The following is a 14,103-nucleotide window of genomic DNA, read 5'->3' on the forward strand; positions in this document are numbered from 1 at the left end:
AAAGAAAAACTCGGGATTCAGTGTGAGACGCTGATTCGTGAGGCGCGCTGTAACTGCGAATTGCGGACAAACAAAATGCGTAAAAGCCGGATTGGAGAAGTTTCTCCTGAAAGTGGAAGGAGGGTCGCAGAACAGTTTTCTCCCCGGTTCTAATTGCAGTGGGCACAACTGAACGCAAGAGGACGTCATGTCATGTAGAAAAAAAAAGGGAGCTTTTAAAACCATTATGTTGGTGGTTTGGGAGTTGATAAGGATCCACTGAGCTCACCAACAAATTCAATAAGAGTGGAGATGATGGCGGGCGCAACTCTGCGCTACTACAGGCACGTGAGAACTAAAACAACAGAGAAGAAGTAGGTGTGCACCAAAATAAACCACACCACAACACTGAAAATGCTGTGTGATTCAATACAGAGGGAGAACATCATTAGAATCAACAACACGGCGTGATAACAAAGTCCAGTTCGTCCTTCAGTGTTCAACAGATCTTTTGTAGACTCTTAGAAATGACCGAACAAGACGCGTGAAAACCGCACGTTCAATAGCCACCTTTGCTGGTGAATGACAAAGTTAGTTTCCTTGTTGTCATATAGTTTTAAAGTTGCATGTAAACAATGTCATTTGTCTCAGGGAGATGCCCAAAACACATTCTGGGCGTCAAACAGCACATGCACTTGATGTGTTAGTTGGCTTAATATGCCATTTACTGACTGACTTTAATGACGCAAACAAATCACTGAAAATGAAAAGAAAATATCGAAAACGTGGCCTGTATAAAAAAAATAACAAATATGAGGGAAAAAACTGAATATAACGTCTCTCTTCCTGTGTCTCGCACGTTAATGTGATGGAAACAGAATGATGGAGCTTGGAGACGGGGACCAGAGGAACACCTGATGATCGACCGTGAGTTGGGCAATGACAGTGCAGGTAAGACAACTTTTAATTTGATTTATTTGATCATTTTACTTATGACTGATTAATTGATTCACCCCTTAACACTCTTAAAAGCTTTACCAGTAGGCTACAGAAATCAGAGTAACTTCTTTCATTTAGAGATGGACAGAATGTGTTAAAGTTTAGTCCGTTTCTCAAAGCTCATGGTTTTGCACTTTTAAGCACGATAAAATGATGGTTCTTGCAGTACAGCTGAAATATATTTCAGATCAGTATCCGAAATGTGTATCTCATGTGTGTGTTTGAATCCAACCCTTACCAAGACATCCGAGACAGCGATATGAGCTGCAGAGGAATCGCAGCTGTTCTGCCGTGGGCTGATTTGTAAATCCAGCTGTGACACTTTACTTTAACCGGTTACCATGGAAAATGATTCAACTTCATGCCAAGTTTATTTCTTTTTCCTTTAACCATTCCAGGATATGTGTGCCACAATACAGTCCTGTGTGGTGTAAGACATGAAATATATATATATATATCTTATAGAGCAGGAGGGTGGTGATGAGGAGGGAAGTCTCACTTCACATTTTTCCTTTAAAATGGACGTTTTTGTTCTTCTGGCTCTTTGTGGGACTCATATGCAACCTATCTGGACACACTGTCACTGTCTTATGATTGGCAAACGCTTACATAAGTTGTTTTCAAACACATCAGAAAGGGGAGACACACAGGTATACTAAATCATACTTTATTTACAACAAATGAACAAATCAGTAGTTCAAATCTGTAAAGTAAGTAGTGTAGAGCAGTGGATGAGTGAAAGTGTGCTGCGTGTGTTGAAAAGACAAAAAACAGAACAGAAACCACAACACAGAGGTGTCTGCTCCGGCCTTTATGCACCAGGCCCAGGTGTGCCGTTGACTGTACTGCCCTGCAGCCCTGGAGACAGAAAACTGAGCAACAGCAGGGCAAACCAAGCAGAGGCAAGGACGCACAGCTGAGGCTGGAAAACACAATGCTTTTTACACACACACACACACACACAAGCACATATGAAGCAACATTAGAATTCACCTTCAGTCATGTTTCTGCCCATGTGATGATAGAGGTCACTTTTTTTTTTACCTATGCTTAGTGATTGCTTCACCGCTAAAAGGTAAATTAGCACACACACACCACTAAGCAAACAGTTCAGGTTACATTCAGCTTAGTAAACATCATGATGGTTTCTGTGACTTTCACAGTCTTTTAACCAGATGTGACATATTGTATATCACAGCTGAGTTTACATTGGTGCTTTCAGTCAGCAGTGAGGGTAGCTACAACCTACTGAGATTCTGTTGAAGATGTGTTTGTACATGTACCTAACGCCTCTACCTGATCTGAATCTGAACGTGCAGTGTTCACTCTCCCTTTTGCTCAGTTTTTGTCTCCACCATCTCATGAGAGAAATATCTGGGTCTGATGAGAACGAGACAGTAGAACCACGCAGTCTCTGACCCATAAAAGCAGCTAAAAGAGGCTAAAATTGTTGCAGAGAGCCACATGCCACTAATAACCCCCTGTGGGGCTTCATCTCTCTGAGCAATCCATGTTTGATTAATTGTTAAAACATACTCATGCATCACGAGAAGTCCTGACTGTTCCCACGCAGCTCCTGTTGTGCAATCAGCCCAGCCATTTGAAGAGGGAAGGATCGCTCTATGAATTTCCTCTCCTAATGCTGTGTTGGGACCCATTTCTCTGAGATTGTAAATCCTGTTGGGCCATTGCATGATATTTTCAAATCAACACTTGACATGACTTGACTTGACCTCTGTATGTTCTGAACACTTGCTTTTAATTGTATAATAGCGTTTGGCCCAAAAGGATCATATCTTCATTCTATTCAGACAAAAAAAGACCAAGTCCTTACTTGTTTTATCCAAGTCTTTGACTGTTTTAAAGTGAAGATAACTTGCAGGTCATTTATTTTGAGAACACAAGGGTTATCCCATATGCCTGCATTTATTTGTGTTTATCTGCCCACTGTACGGGGACAGTAAAGCAGCAATAATGCAAGGCTCTCTTGTATCATCCTTTAGTTCCTAAATTGCTGCTGAAATGGTGTCAGTATTTTTTGGTAAATGTTCTCTAAATTTGATACTTGTGAGTCAGCCTGGCTTGCAGCCTGTGACTTCCGTTTCTTAAAAGAGGCTGCAGTATACTTACAGTGGTACTCATTGCAACACTCCAAATACGGTTTAATTCCTTTTATTAAAAAAAAACTTAGACAAAAAGACAAAACTTTCCTAATTTCAAGTGCAAATCGTTGTACAGTAGTGCGATTACATTTATCGTCAGATTTGTAGTTCATTTGACACAGACTAGCTGCTACAGTGTTTGACAGCAGATGGTACAAAGTAGAGCAAACAGAGACATGCTGTGGGATTAAGCACCCCTATCAACTAACTAGTGCAAAGCTTTTTCAAACTGAAGAGCACGTCCAACAAGTTAGGCATGACAATGATATCAGCAGTGGAAGCAGTACAATTATAATCTCCTGTGATTATTAAGGCTCACTGTCTGCTGATCCACTGCCACAGTGTCCAGCATGTCCATCCAGCTGCCATTTGTGGGCACGTGGGACCCAAGACGTTTCCCTCATGAGCCGATGTTTTTAGTCACAGACGATCCTCTCTGGTGGTTGCTTGAGGAGACCTGCCTCTGTGTCTGGTGGTCCAGCTCAAAAATGTAGTGCTGGTCCTGGACGTACATCAGCCCACCAAAGGAGTCCACTATTCCATACAAGACTGCAAGGACACTCAGTGCCGTCCCAATGAAGTACATCTTCAGGATAGCTGCCACCATGGCTCCCGTGATAAGGACAAATAGCTGCAAAAGAAAAAGGATATGTTTTAATGATTAGTTGTAGGGTTTTGACGGTGTTTGGCTACCAGCATATCAGGTGCATTAGGGTATTTCTTATTATAGATTGATGTTTGCCAGTTTTTAACTCTAGATAGATATATATATTGACAATTTTACTAGTAGCCATACATGCACAAATACATTTTGGCCAGTATTTTTGAACAATTTGAAACATCTACACCACAATATACATGATACATGAATTACTGCAGTACACAATGCATTTCAGTACAGGAACTGGTAGAGGATTAAGTAGAAATGACTTGTTTATGGAGGAAACAGGAAGAACAAAGCTTTTGGTGCATTTACAGGCTGTTGGAAATATCGAATTTTAATGATAAGCAACTCAAAACGGACCTTATTTGACTGAACTTTTAAAAACGTTGATGTCAGAATTGCTCTTTAGCATGTGGAGAGAAAAACATATTCAATATTTGAATGTTAAAGTCATGCATACTCTTATTTTTCCTGTCTTCATTTGGCTTAGGACTCTACAGCTCTTCCTCTTCCAAAATAACAGCCACTAAACACCATATTTGTTGCAGTAGTTCTTTGTAATGTTGTTATCTACGTCCTGCACTTTCCTGCGTTGACTAATTCGACTTAAAACATATGAAACTCAGATGCAGGCGCTAAAGATACGAACTCAAACAGAGTCAGCGCACATGGCCTTGGAAACGATGAAACGAGAGCCCACACGGCGAGAATAAGCCCGAGTGTTGGCTCGTCCACGTTTAACCAGTAGCTACTAAAACAACGACACATCACTTCGTTGGTATAATAACTAACCAGAGGCTCAGCTGATCTGCGGTGTCTCCGTCTCTTTCTCTCTCGTGGCCGTGGAGGCTGAAGTCGTTTCTAACAACAAACACCAGAGAAATCCGCGTATGTTTGTCGGTCGGTAATTACAGATGGTTTTCTCTTCTTAAATGCTCAGAAACTCATCAACCGACTGAAGCTGGAGTCACGCAGCCGCTGTCTGTGACTCCTCCGCCGTGTGTGCTGTAGATGAAGCAGGGCTACATGACGATGCGTAAGAGTGACATCACGTTGGAAATCGCAGTTTCCTGAAGCTTCACAGAAGATGCCCTCAGGGGAGTTCAGGGATTTCCCAAGAGTTGTTATTCTTATTTCATACTTATATATATATATATATATATATATATATATATATATATATATATATATAAATACAAGGGTTCATTGTATTATTTTAAATAACAGCTGGATGGGTTGTCAGGGGACTAGCCAGGATTTAAAAGATTTAAAACACTGAGGTCAATTTCCAGTCAATTTTATTTCCCAAAAACCATTAATTCACCATACTGCCAGAAATGCTGAATAGTTATGGATTAATTTGAACTAAAGAAGTCAATTTAAAATATATTGAATATAACCTATAAATTAGCGAGGTTATTTTGATTGTAGAATATAAACGCACTCCGGGTTGCTAATTACCAGACTACACAAGCTAATGCTAATGTCAGTATGCTAACATGTGTATAACAAGTTTACCATGTTCACTATCTCAGTTCAGCGTGTTAGCATGCAAACATTTGCAAATTAGCACTTAACACAAAGTAGAGCTGAGACTAATGGGAATGTCATTAGTTTCACAGGAATTTACTCATGAAACATGACTAACATTTTGACCTGACGACACTAACACTTGATGAAACGTTAAAAGAGGAACTCCACCGAACCAAAGAGTGTTAACAGGTGTTAAAAGGTTTTTCCGCTCATGCAGTACTACTGCGAGAGTCTGAGGACTACAAGTTTGAAAATAAAAGAAAATCAGCCTGAGCCTGGGGCTTGAGGCTACATTAGCCGCTATTAGCATAACACACCTGAATCTCTCAGCGGTCGAGCTGCATTGTGGGTAATGTAGGTGCCAGGTTTTTACCAGGAATATCTCTGGTTCAGCTGCATTGATTTTTATACTTTTTTTGTTTTGTAACAGTCCATTGTAAGTCTGGCAATGTTATCGGAGTGCAATGCTAAATGGGTGGAGTATTCTTTTACGTAGCCCACGTTTTTAATTCATCCTGAGGGGGACATGAATGTCTGAACCATATTCCATAACAATATGTCACAGGTAGAGCGGGCCACATGTCGAAGTGTCCTTGAGCAAGACACTGAACCCTAAGTTGCTCCCGATGGAGGCCAGCGCCTTGCATGGCAGCTCGGTTGCTGTTGGTGTGCGAATGTGTGCGTGAACTGGTGAATGAGACAAACCTGTAAAGTGGTTTGGGAACCATTAAGGTTGAAAAGCATTATATAAGTGAAGTCCATTTACCATTATAGAGGGAAAGTCAGTCTTATCAGAATTAAGTGCTTGCCCCCCAGAGGATGAATGTTCACTTCCTTATTTTGGATCTGGCCATAAAACAGGAAGGTCTTTGTTTAATGGATAGATTAACACGTTAAGTGACATATGTTCTCGCTGACGCACAACAAAAGAGTGAGTGAGCATTAAGCAAGATGCTGCATTCATATTGCATTTTCACCACTCACACCTTGACGGGCTCGCTCAGACCTGTTCCCAACACTGTATAAACTTGTTAGATGAAGTATGAAATAAATAAATAATCTCCAGGAATTTCCAGTTTATTCTCGTGTCAGGGTGGAAATTCCAGACTCCGTAAGATTCCCCATTCAGAAGAATGAGCAGAGCAAGTTGTATCTTATAACAAATAACAGTCATGATTTCACTTCCCCTGAGGCTTGGCACAGTTTTTGAGGAACATCTGGCACAGAGAGCCACTAGTACAAGTTACTGGGAGGATAATAGCACAAATGTAGGGCTAACTCTTAAATCAACATTGAATATTTGGTATGAGAGTATATAACTAATCAATACTTCATGGTTTATAATGTCTTAGCTAATAATTTGGCATGGTCAAAACTTTCTAGGTAGTGTGAGTTTTAATGGTTTCTAGGTAAGCTATAAGTCAAACCCACAAGCCTGCATAGTTGGAAATGACTTCACAAATAACGCGCTCTGTACGTTGACTGTGATGGTTGCTTTCCAGAGAATCAAGTCTTATGATTTCCTGCTGTTAAAAAAAAAGCGCAGAGTTGCGTAATAATCTGCACTTTTCACAAACTGCCAATTTCTCTCTCCCACAGCAGCAACTGACAGGCAGCCAACAGTTCAGATTACTCATCTACCCGCACACATTAAGTCCTTTTGTTTTTCATTTCACTGCCTGCACTTAAAACAACTTACTCTCAGGGAGAAATAATTTTCTCAGGTTTAATAATAGGCCACTTTTAACTTATTGTATAAACACTGAAAGGCTGGCAGAGACAGTAAGATCAGCAAACAGTGGGAGAAAGCCAGTGAATCAGAGGGAAATCTTTAGTTATTTGGCACAAAATCCATCCAATTGTTGTCACGTGGTCATTAAAAGTGAAAGAATGAGCACATCATGGTGATTTACTGTACATGGCTGACATGAATGAGCAAATAACACCATACCATTAGTGTAGTAGTCACTTTTAGTATCTCACATTTGCTATCTAAGGACTGGAAACAGTTTCCTGATTTCCTGTCAGTAAGATTAGAGTTGACAAATACTCGGCGGGGAAGAACAGTAACAAAATCGCACCAATGAAATATTGCATCCACTAGATGTCAGTATCAGACAGTTAAGAACACAGTCTCACATGGCTTCACGCTGGGAGAGTTGTCTGGCATCTCTACATTTTAGTAGGAGATTTAACACCAGAATACTGTTTATATAGTATCGTATGCAGTCTTGATAATATCATACTGTGTCATAATAGGCCATCATTAATTTGATCATTTTCACCTTGTGATTTTCCTACAGTCAATATTCCAAAATGTGTTCTGTTTGGCCGGGTTGTCTATTATACTGTATCATAATAGGCATTTTGACATGTCACAGCTGTAAAATGAAAAAAAATCAGGCCATCTGGAACATTATTGCAATACTGCACACACTGTTTGTGTCTGCCACTATCACTTTCACTTACACACCAGGTCACTTTAGCTGTAAATACTGGTAGATGCGTGTACCTGGTAAGATTCGTATGCATATATAGTTTTGACCTAACTTTAAGATTTGCATATAAAGTTTCATCATACACTAGTAATTTTATTTTACCCTATTTTATTAAATTTTGCGCAGTAACTGAGCATATCCTTCATTTTACTGCACATTTTACTTTGTATCTCTGTGCATGTGACAATAAAGAACCTTGAACCTTAACGTTAATTATAGCTGCATACCTTATAGGTGTGTCAGTTTAAAATCACGTTGTCACAGCGTACGGGACACTTTGGATGGAATAGAGCCAACATTGATGTAATTAGTTCCACGAGTGCTTTTTTTTCTTTTCAAAATGTCTTTGGTGCAAAAGGTCTATGTCTTGATAAGACATGCTGCAACACATCAGCCACCAGCAATCTTTTCCACTCACCAGTTACAGACAATTACTAAACAAAAACTGAACAACCAACAAAATTTGTTGTGGCATTTAGGTTTATTAACATTATTTGACGTACACAATTTACAGATGAAGCATGCACACATTTAAGTTGCATTCATATTACTTTGTTTTTTTATGAGGTACTGTGCTGTTGTCTGTGATCTGGCCTCCATCATGTAAATGATTAAGTGATGCGATGAGCAGCTTTATATCTTTAAATGCCTGGGCCTTTGGACTATAACAAACCCCTGCCACAGCTAGTTTGGAGTTATTTTGTTTATATTGGGTGTAGTTAATTTGGAGTTACAAGCAAACTGTCCAGTGTCTATTTGTAGTTAGTTTAGTTATTGTGTTTTATCCACCCCTTGTGTCCTATAAATGGTTTGGCCAGCCAGTATATATGTTCCCCCTGTTCGTTCAGTAGTTCAGTCAGGTCAATTTTGTCTTTTTGGGGGGTCAGTTTTGGTCACTCAGGTCTGCTACACTTCGTTTGTTGTATTTTGAGTTTAGTTCTGTTTTGTTGATCTCTTTCTGAGCCCTATTTAATCTAGTTTGCTTTGTTCTTAAATAAAAATTCACCTTTTAAAATTTGAGACGTGCGTGTTTTCCTGCTCATTAGACCCTCCTCTCCTGTTAAACACCCAGGTCTTTCTAACTGCACATCCCTGGTTTGTAACCAAGGCTGGATTACCAACCAGGCAAAGTGGGCATGTCCACAGACCCCCAATTGCACCACTAAGGAAAAGTATCAACTAAGGTAACTCCTCTGCATTGCTAATTGCACCTTGGAGAGGGGCCTTGTGTCAAAATCTAGTTTTAAGACATGCATAATTTTAGTTTACGTTTATTTAGTTCACCTATTGAGTGTTCAATCAAATTAGCACTGGAGTACTGGTTGATCTCTGGGAATATGAGGAAGCTGCCATGTATAGTCTTCAGTGTGCCTTGTACCTAATGGTGAATGTATATGTGACAGGGTACAGTTCACAATTCTCTTGCTCTTTCTGAGGTTTCTACTTTCTTTTTATTCTATTTTGTGGAATTCTTTAATTGATAACTGTAATCAGAGTTAAAGTGAAAGTGAAAGTTAACTGAGAACTGTGTTACTTACAGAATATAACTTTTAGAGGACATTAAACCTGTCTTTTAAAAACATCATATGATAGAAAAGGAGACATTTATTTCAGTCCCTTCAGTCTATAGTGGATTGCTTAAAAAGAGGCCTGCGCTGTATGAAAGTAGTATGACATGAAATTAATTACAACTCCTCTGTAGATTCAGATCATCTGATAGATGATATTTACACACAAACAAGGAGTACTCTTTTGTTGGTTATCCTTGTGTCCAATCTTATGACTCTGATTTGTCTCAGCCGGTCAATGAGTATCCACACTGTGCACATGACATTCATTATGATACATTTAATTGAATGAGAGGAGGGACCGTGCAAAACCTGAGGACAAGCACATGTGAAATTAAGAGCAGGGTCCTCCCATCCTTTTTGCATGAGACACTAATCCTTTAATGCCATAGACCACATGATTTGAAGGTAATACAGCAGCAATGGTCTACACTCAACTCGCCAATCCACTCAGATTGCAAATGTATGTATTCTGAATGTATCCTTGGTGCTAAAAGTCAGCTTTCTGCTTTATCTTCTTTGTGTGGGTGAGGGGTTTCTGTTACCATGTGTTTTAATGATGAATGTGAGTTGTAAATGGGGAACTTACTAGAGCCTCAGAGGACAGGCTAAGAGGATTTTCCATCTTAACGTCTCACCAACTGTCACAAACAGTCAGTCACCTGGAGGTGATCCCTCTGAGAAGAGTGACGGCCCTCGTGTTTGTGTGTATGTGTGGAGGGGGATCCTTTCCAAAAACCACAATGGATGCTGTATGTACATCTCAGGCATGAGTTAACACCCTTTTCTGTTGAATAACCAGTTTGACATGTGAAAGGGGTGGTGCTGTATGTAAAAATGTGTACCATAGGGGACTTTCTGTTGAAAACAAAATGCTTTTGAAGTGATTATGTAACACTCTGACACTTGGGTGCAAGCTTCACTCAGCAGCGTCAAGGCACAAGCACGTGTTGTGTTAGATTGTGGGTCTAACCTTGGCCTCTGCCTTTTTTTTTTTTTAGGAAGTGGAGCGGTTACACCAGAGCTTATTATCATTTTATACAGCTATTGATTAAAAACTACAGTTTTCTGTGAGGCCTGCACAAACCATAAGTAGCAATTCAAAATCACACCCGTGGGTCCTGGTGTGAGGAGCTAAATTTACCATTCACGTCCGGAGTCGTAAAAACAGACGCTCGCTCTGTGCCAAATATTTCCAGAAATGCTATGTTTGCTGTATGTGTTTGGCTTTAGACAAATAAAAATAACACGCCACAGTGATGATCTTGCTGTTTAGTGCAGTAAAAATGTGCTGCTCTCTTTGCAAAGCTCATCTCTAGTCCTGTTCATTCTAATTCTGAAATCCTCTTTGTGAAAGTGCCACTGATAGACAGCAGGATTAACCCATACATAGAGTGGGAGCAAGACATAGAGAGAGCCTCATGGAGCACTCAGCAGGACCGTGCCACTCCACTCCATTCAACTTATAGAGAAACGCTCAGGGCAATGGCCGCTTTATCCCACATATAAGTACAGTACGGGGCTGTACTGTGCTCTTCTACCCTTTCCATTACCTTCTTCCTTCATGACAGAAAATCTACTCCAACATTTCGAAGACATCCGCACAGCAGCCTCTCCACAACAACGCTCTGCTGCTGGCATCATTTCCACGGTGACACCCTCTCAGTGGGAGAATCTCCTAGGTGACGCCCTCTATTGACACGCCTCGAGGTGGCTGGTGCCTTTTTGTAGGCAGGTGCATCCTGTACAGGGGCAGACGGAGTTGCCTGACACCATTCTTTTTTTTCTGTTTTTCTATCTGTGGGAACACCTATGCAGCTCCATATCTAGCCTGGAAGGCAGCGGCAGAGTAAATAGAGCAGACACTGGAATTCAGATAAGAATATTTAAAAACAAAGATTTTGCATTTGTTTTGCAAATTTGTAACTCCGTCATTTTCACCAGACTTGGGTTACGAAGTTCATGTAAATTCTGTCAGTAAAGTCTTCTGACCCAAATGTAACCTTCAGCTGTTGGATATTTTCACTGACTTTGCAAATTCTGTTTAAAACCAAGCAACTGCTGAAAAGCTGCAAAGCAAGCCTAAAAGGCCGCTGGATTCAGAAACTGACCTTGGACGGACGATGGAGGGGTATGGTTATGAGCACTTTGGAGCAGATGGAGCGAAGGAGAGCCAGCAGGTGGATTATCGGAGAATTGTGGGAGACACTCAGCCCCCACGTACCAATGTTTCGTCCCGGGAAGGTGAACATTACGTCCGGCAAACCTCACATGGCCATGGACATGAAACTGCAGCCCAGCGATACAGCGCCACTCGCATTCAGGCCGGTCTAGGCCCAGAGAGGTGAGTTGCTGGGAAAGTATATAGAGAATGAGCCACCTTTAGGTATAACTAACAGTATCTATGTTAAAATACATCTGTTTGTTTTATTATCTTCACAGAACGTGTCAGAAAAGGTTTTTGTAGCTATTTGTAATTGTAAATTTGCCTGCTGCAGAATTAATTTCTTACCAGCAATTAAACCTTTTCCAGGATTTACAGACAGAGGATCAGTCTTGGTTCTAAAAAGATAAAAGCAAAGATGTTCAAGTGCAAAAGCAAGACTAAAAATGGACTGTAGAAATACAAGAACGTCACAATAATTTCAACCGTTATTGCCAATATCAGATGTGAAGGAACATTTTAATGTGGTGTCAGTCCTCTTGCTTTCATGCTTTACTTCTGTTTCACTGTCTGTGCCTTCATAAGGCTGCACATGTAAATTAACTTCATGGCGCCGGGTCGGTTTACATGTCCACACATGCTTGCATTTAGATCAGTTTGCAAATGCTCGAGGTTAAATCCCTTTACTTTGGATGATAGACTTCATTTTTGAGTTGTTTGAAGGTCCCTGTAGATAATGCTTTTGGCTTATGAACAGATGCTAAAACAACAAACAACAGCATGTCTTCAGTTGTCAGGTGCTATTTTTAATGTGGCCCTTCTGCCCCTTGTGCGCGCCGACGATTCTCCGATGCACCATCAAGGCAGGAGTGAGCAGCATGCTGCAGAGAGGATAAACAAGGCTGAATCAACTGCTCAGAATAGCTACAGTGCATAAAGGAACCACTGACCCATATCTGCAATGACCCACATTTAATTTGACACAAACACAGAGTGGGAAACAGATCCCCCTGAGTCACCTTGGCAGACATATCTAGCAACCCAAGATTAATGTTGAGCGAGAGAGGACTGCAGAGCATATTGAGTTACAGGGAAGACCACATGGTTCTCTATGGTATTCAGTATTGTAAATGTAATGTCAGTAAAACATCTCTGCAACACATAATACAATATGACCAGAAATGCCAGAACCCAGGAATAGTACTAAAACTGAATTAGATATTCTGTGCATCTGTAGACAATACCCTGTAGGTGCTCTTATGTCACACATGCATGGCTGACGTGTTCCCTGCCTAGTTGAAGGTGATGGCAAACTGAATACAAAGGTTCACTTCTCAACGGTGACTCCGTAATCTGAATCATATTAGTAAATCATAAAGTCATAAAATAACATATTAGTAATTCATGTATAAACATCTCTTGGTGTAGTTAAAGTCATGAATGTGAAACTAATGACGTCCCTCCTTTTTTGGCAGCACATACCACTAAACTTTCATTGGTAGAGAAACATTTAATTCTGATCTTCTGCCCCATGAAGCCGTAGAAGAGGTGATAAAAGATACTGACAGTCATATTTTGAACAGTGATTTTCTGTCAGCGTCTCATGTCAACCATTTATAGTGCGGACAGCTCGATGACAAGAGCAGCAAGCTGACATTCTGTCAAGTAACGTGAATGTGCACGTGTGTGTGCGCACTGCACGCTGGAAAGAGACGGTGTGTGCCTCCATGTGTGGTTTTATGCTGCTTCTCTTTGCCAAAAAGTAAAATGATGGTCCAATAGGTACCTCCTGTAAGCATAATGGGGTGTACACTGAGCCATTTTTTTTGAGCCACAATTCTTTTTAAATTTATTCTTCCCTATAAAAGATTACTACTCAATAGATTAAACTGTACTTGTTAGATTTCACAGTAAGTAATGAAATAAGCTTTTAAAGATGTGCTCATTCTCTTCAGTGATCCCATGTATTCTTGGCATAGCCTAAAATAGAACTGCTTTCTCACATACTGGTTCATCTTGCTTTTGTCTCCTCAACAAACGCTTGTAAACAGTTAAACAGTTCAACACACTGAAAGCAGTTATATATATATCTATATATATATAGATATATATAGATATATATATTCTTGCAAGTGTTATCATGTTATCATGTGAATAAAATGTGATTGCCGTTGACTTTTCAGTACACTTAACCCAGTTTAGATGATTTACATGTGACCCTAATTCAGACAGTGCCGTTTAAACTCAGCATGACGTTTCTACAAGTTAAGGAAAATTAAAGCATGAAAGTTGCATGCCACGTGCATTTGACAATCGGTCTGAGACTTGATTTCCTACTGCAAAGTCATGCAAAGGAAGTACTCAGATCCTTTAGTCAAATTAGCAATACCACAGTATAAAAGTACACCACCAAGTCCTGCATTCAAAATGTTCCTTGAGTAAAAGTACCTAAGTATTATCAACAGAATATGCTTAAAATATTAAATGTACTCATTATTCAATTATATATTTTCAGATTAAGATTTTACTTATCTTC

At 40.1% G+C, this 14,103-nt stretch overlaps 1 long non-coding RNA gene across 1 annotated transcript; it reads right to left on the reverse strand.

Annotated features, from left to right (window-relative positions):
- Positions 1-3,134: 3,134 nt before the first annotated feature.
- LOC139305147 (uncharacterized) lies at positions 3,135-4,810 on the reverse strand. Its single transcript, XR_011599230.1, has 2 exons — positions 4,597-4,810; positions 3,135-3,771 (listed from the first exon to the last, which is right to left on the reverse strand). It is a non-coding gene; the product is annotated as an uncharacterized lncRNA (long non-coding RNA).
- Positions 4,811-14,103: the final 9,293 nt, after the last annotated feature.

Source organism: Enoplosus armatus, chromosome 22 (assembly GCF_043641665.1).
Source record: "Enoplosus armatus isolate fEnoArm2 chromosome 22, fEnoArm2.hap1, whole genome shotgun sequence".
Classification (NCBI taxonomy): domain Eukaryota; kingdom Metazoa; phylum Chordata; class Actinopteri; order Centrarchiformes; family Enoplosidae; genus Enoplosus; species Enoplosus armatus.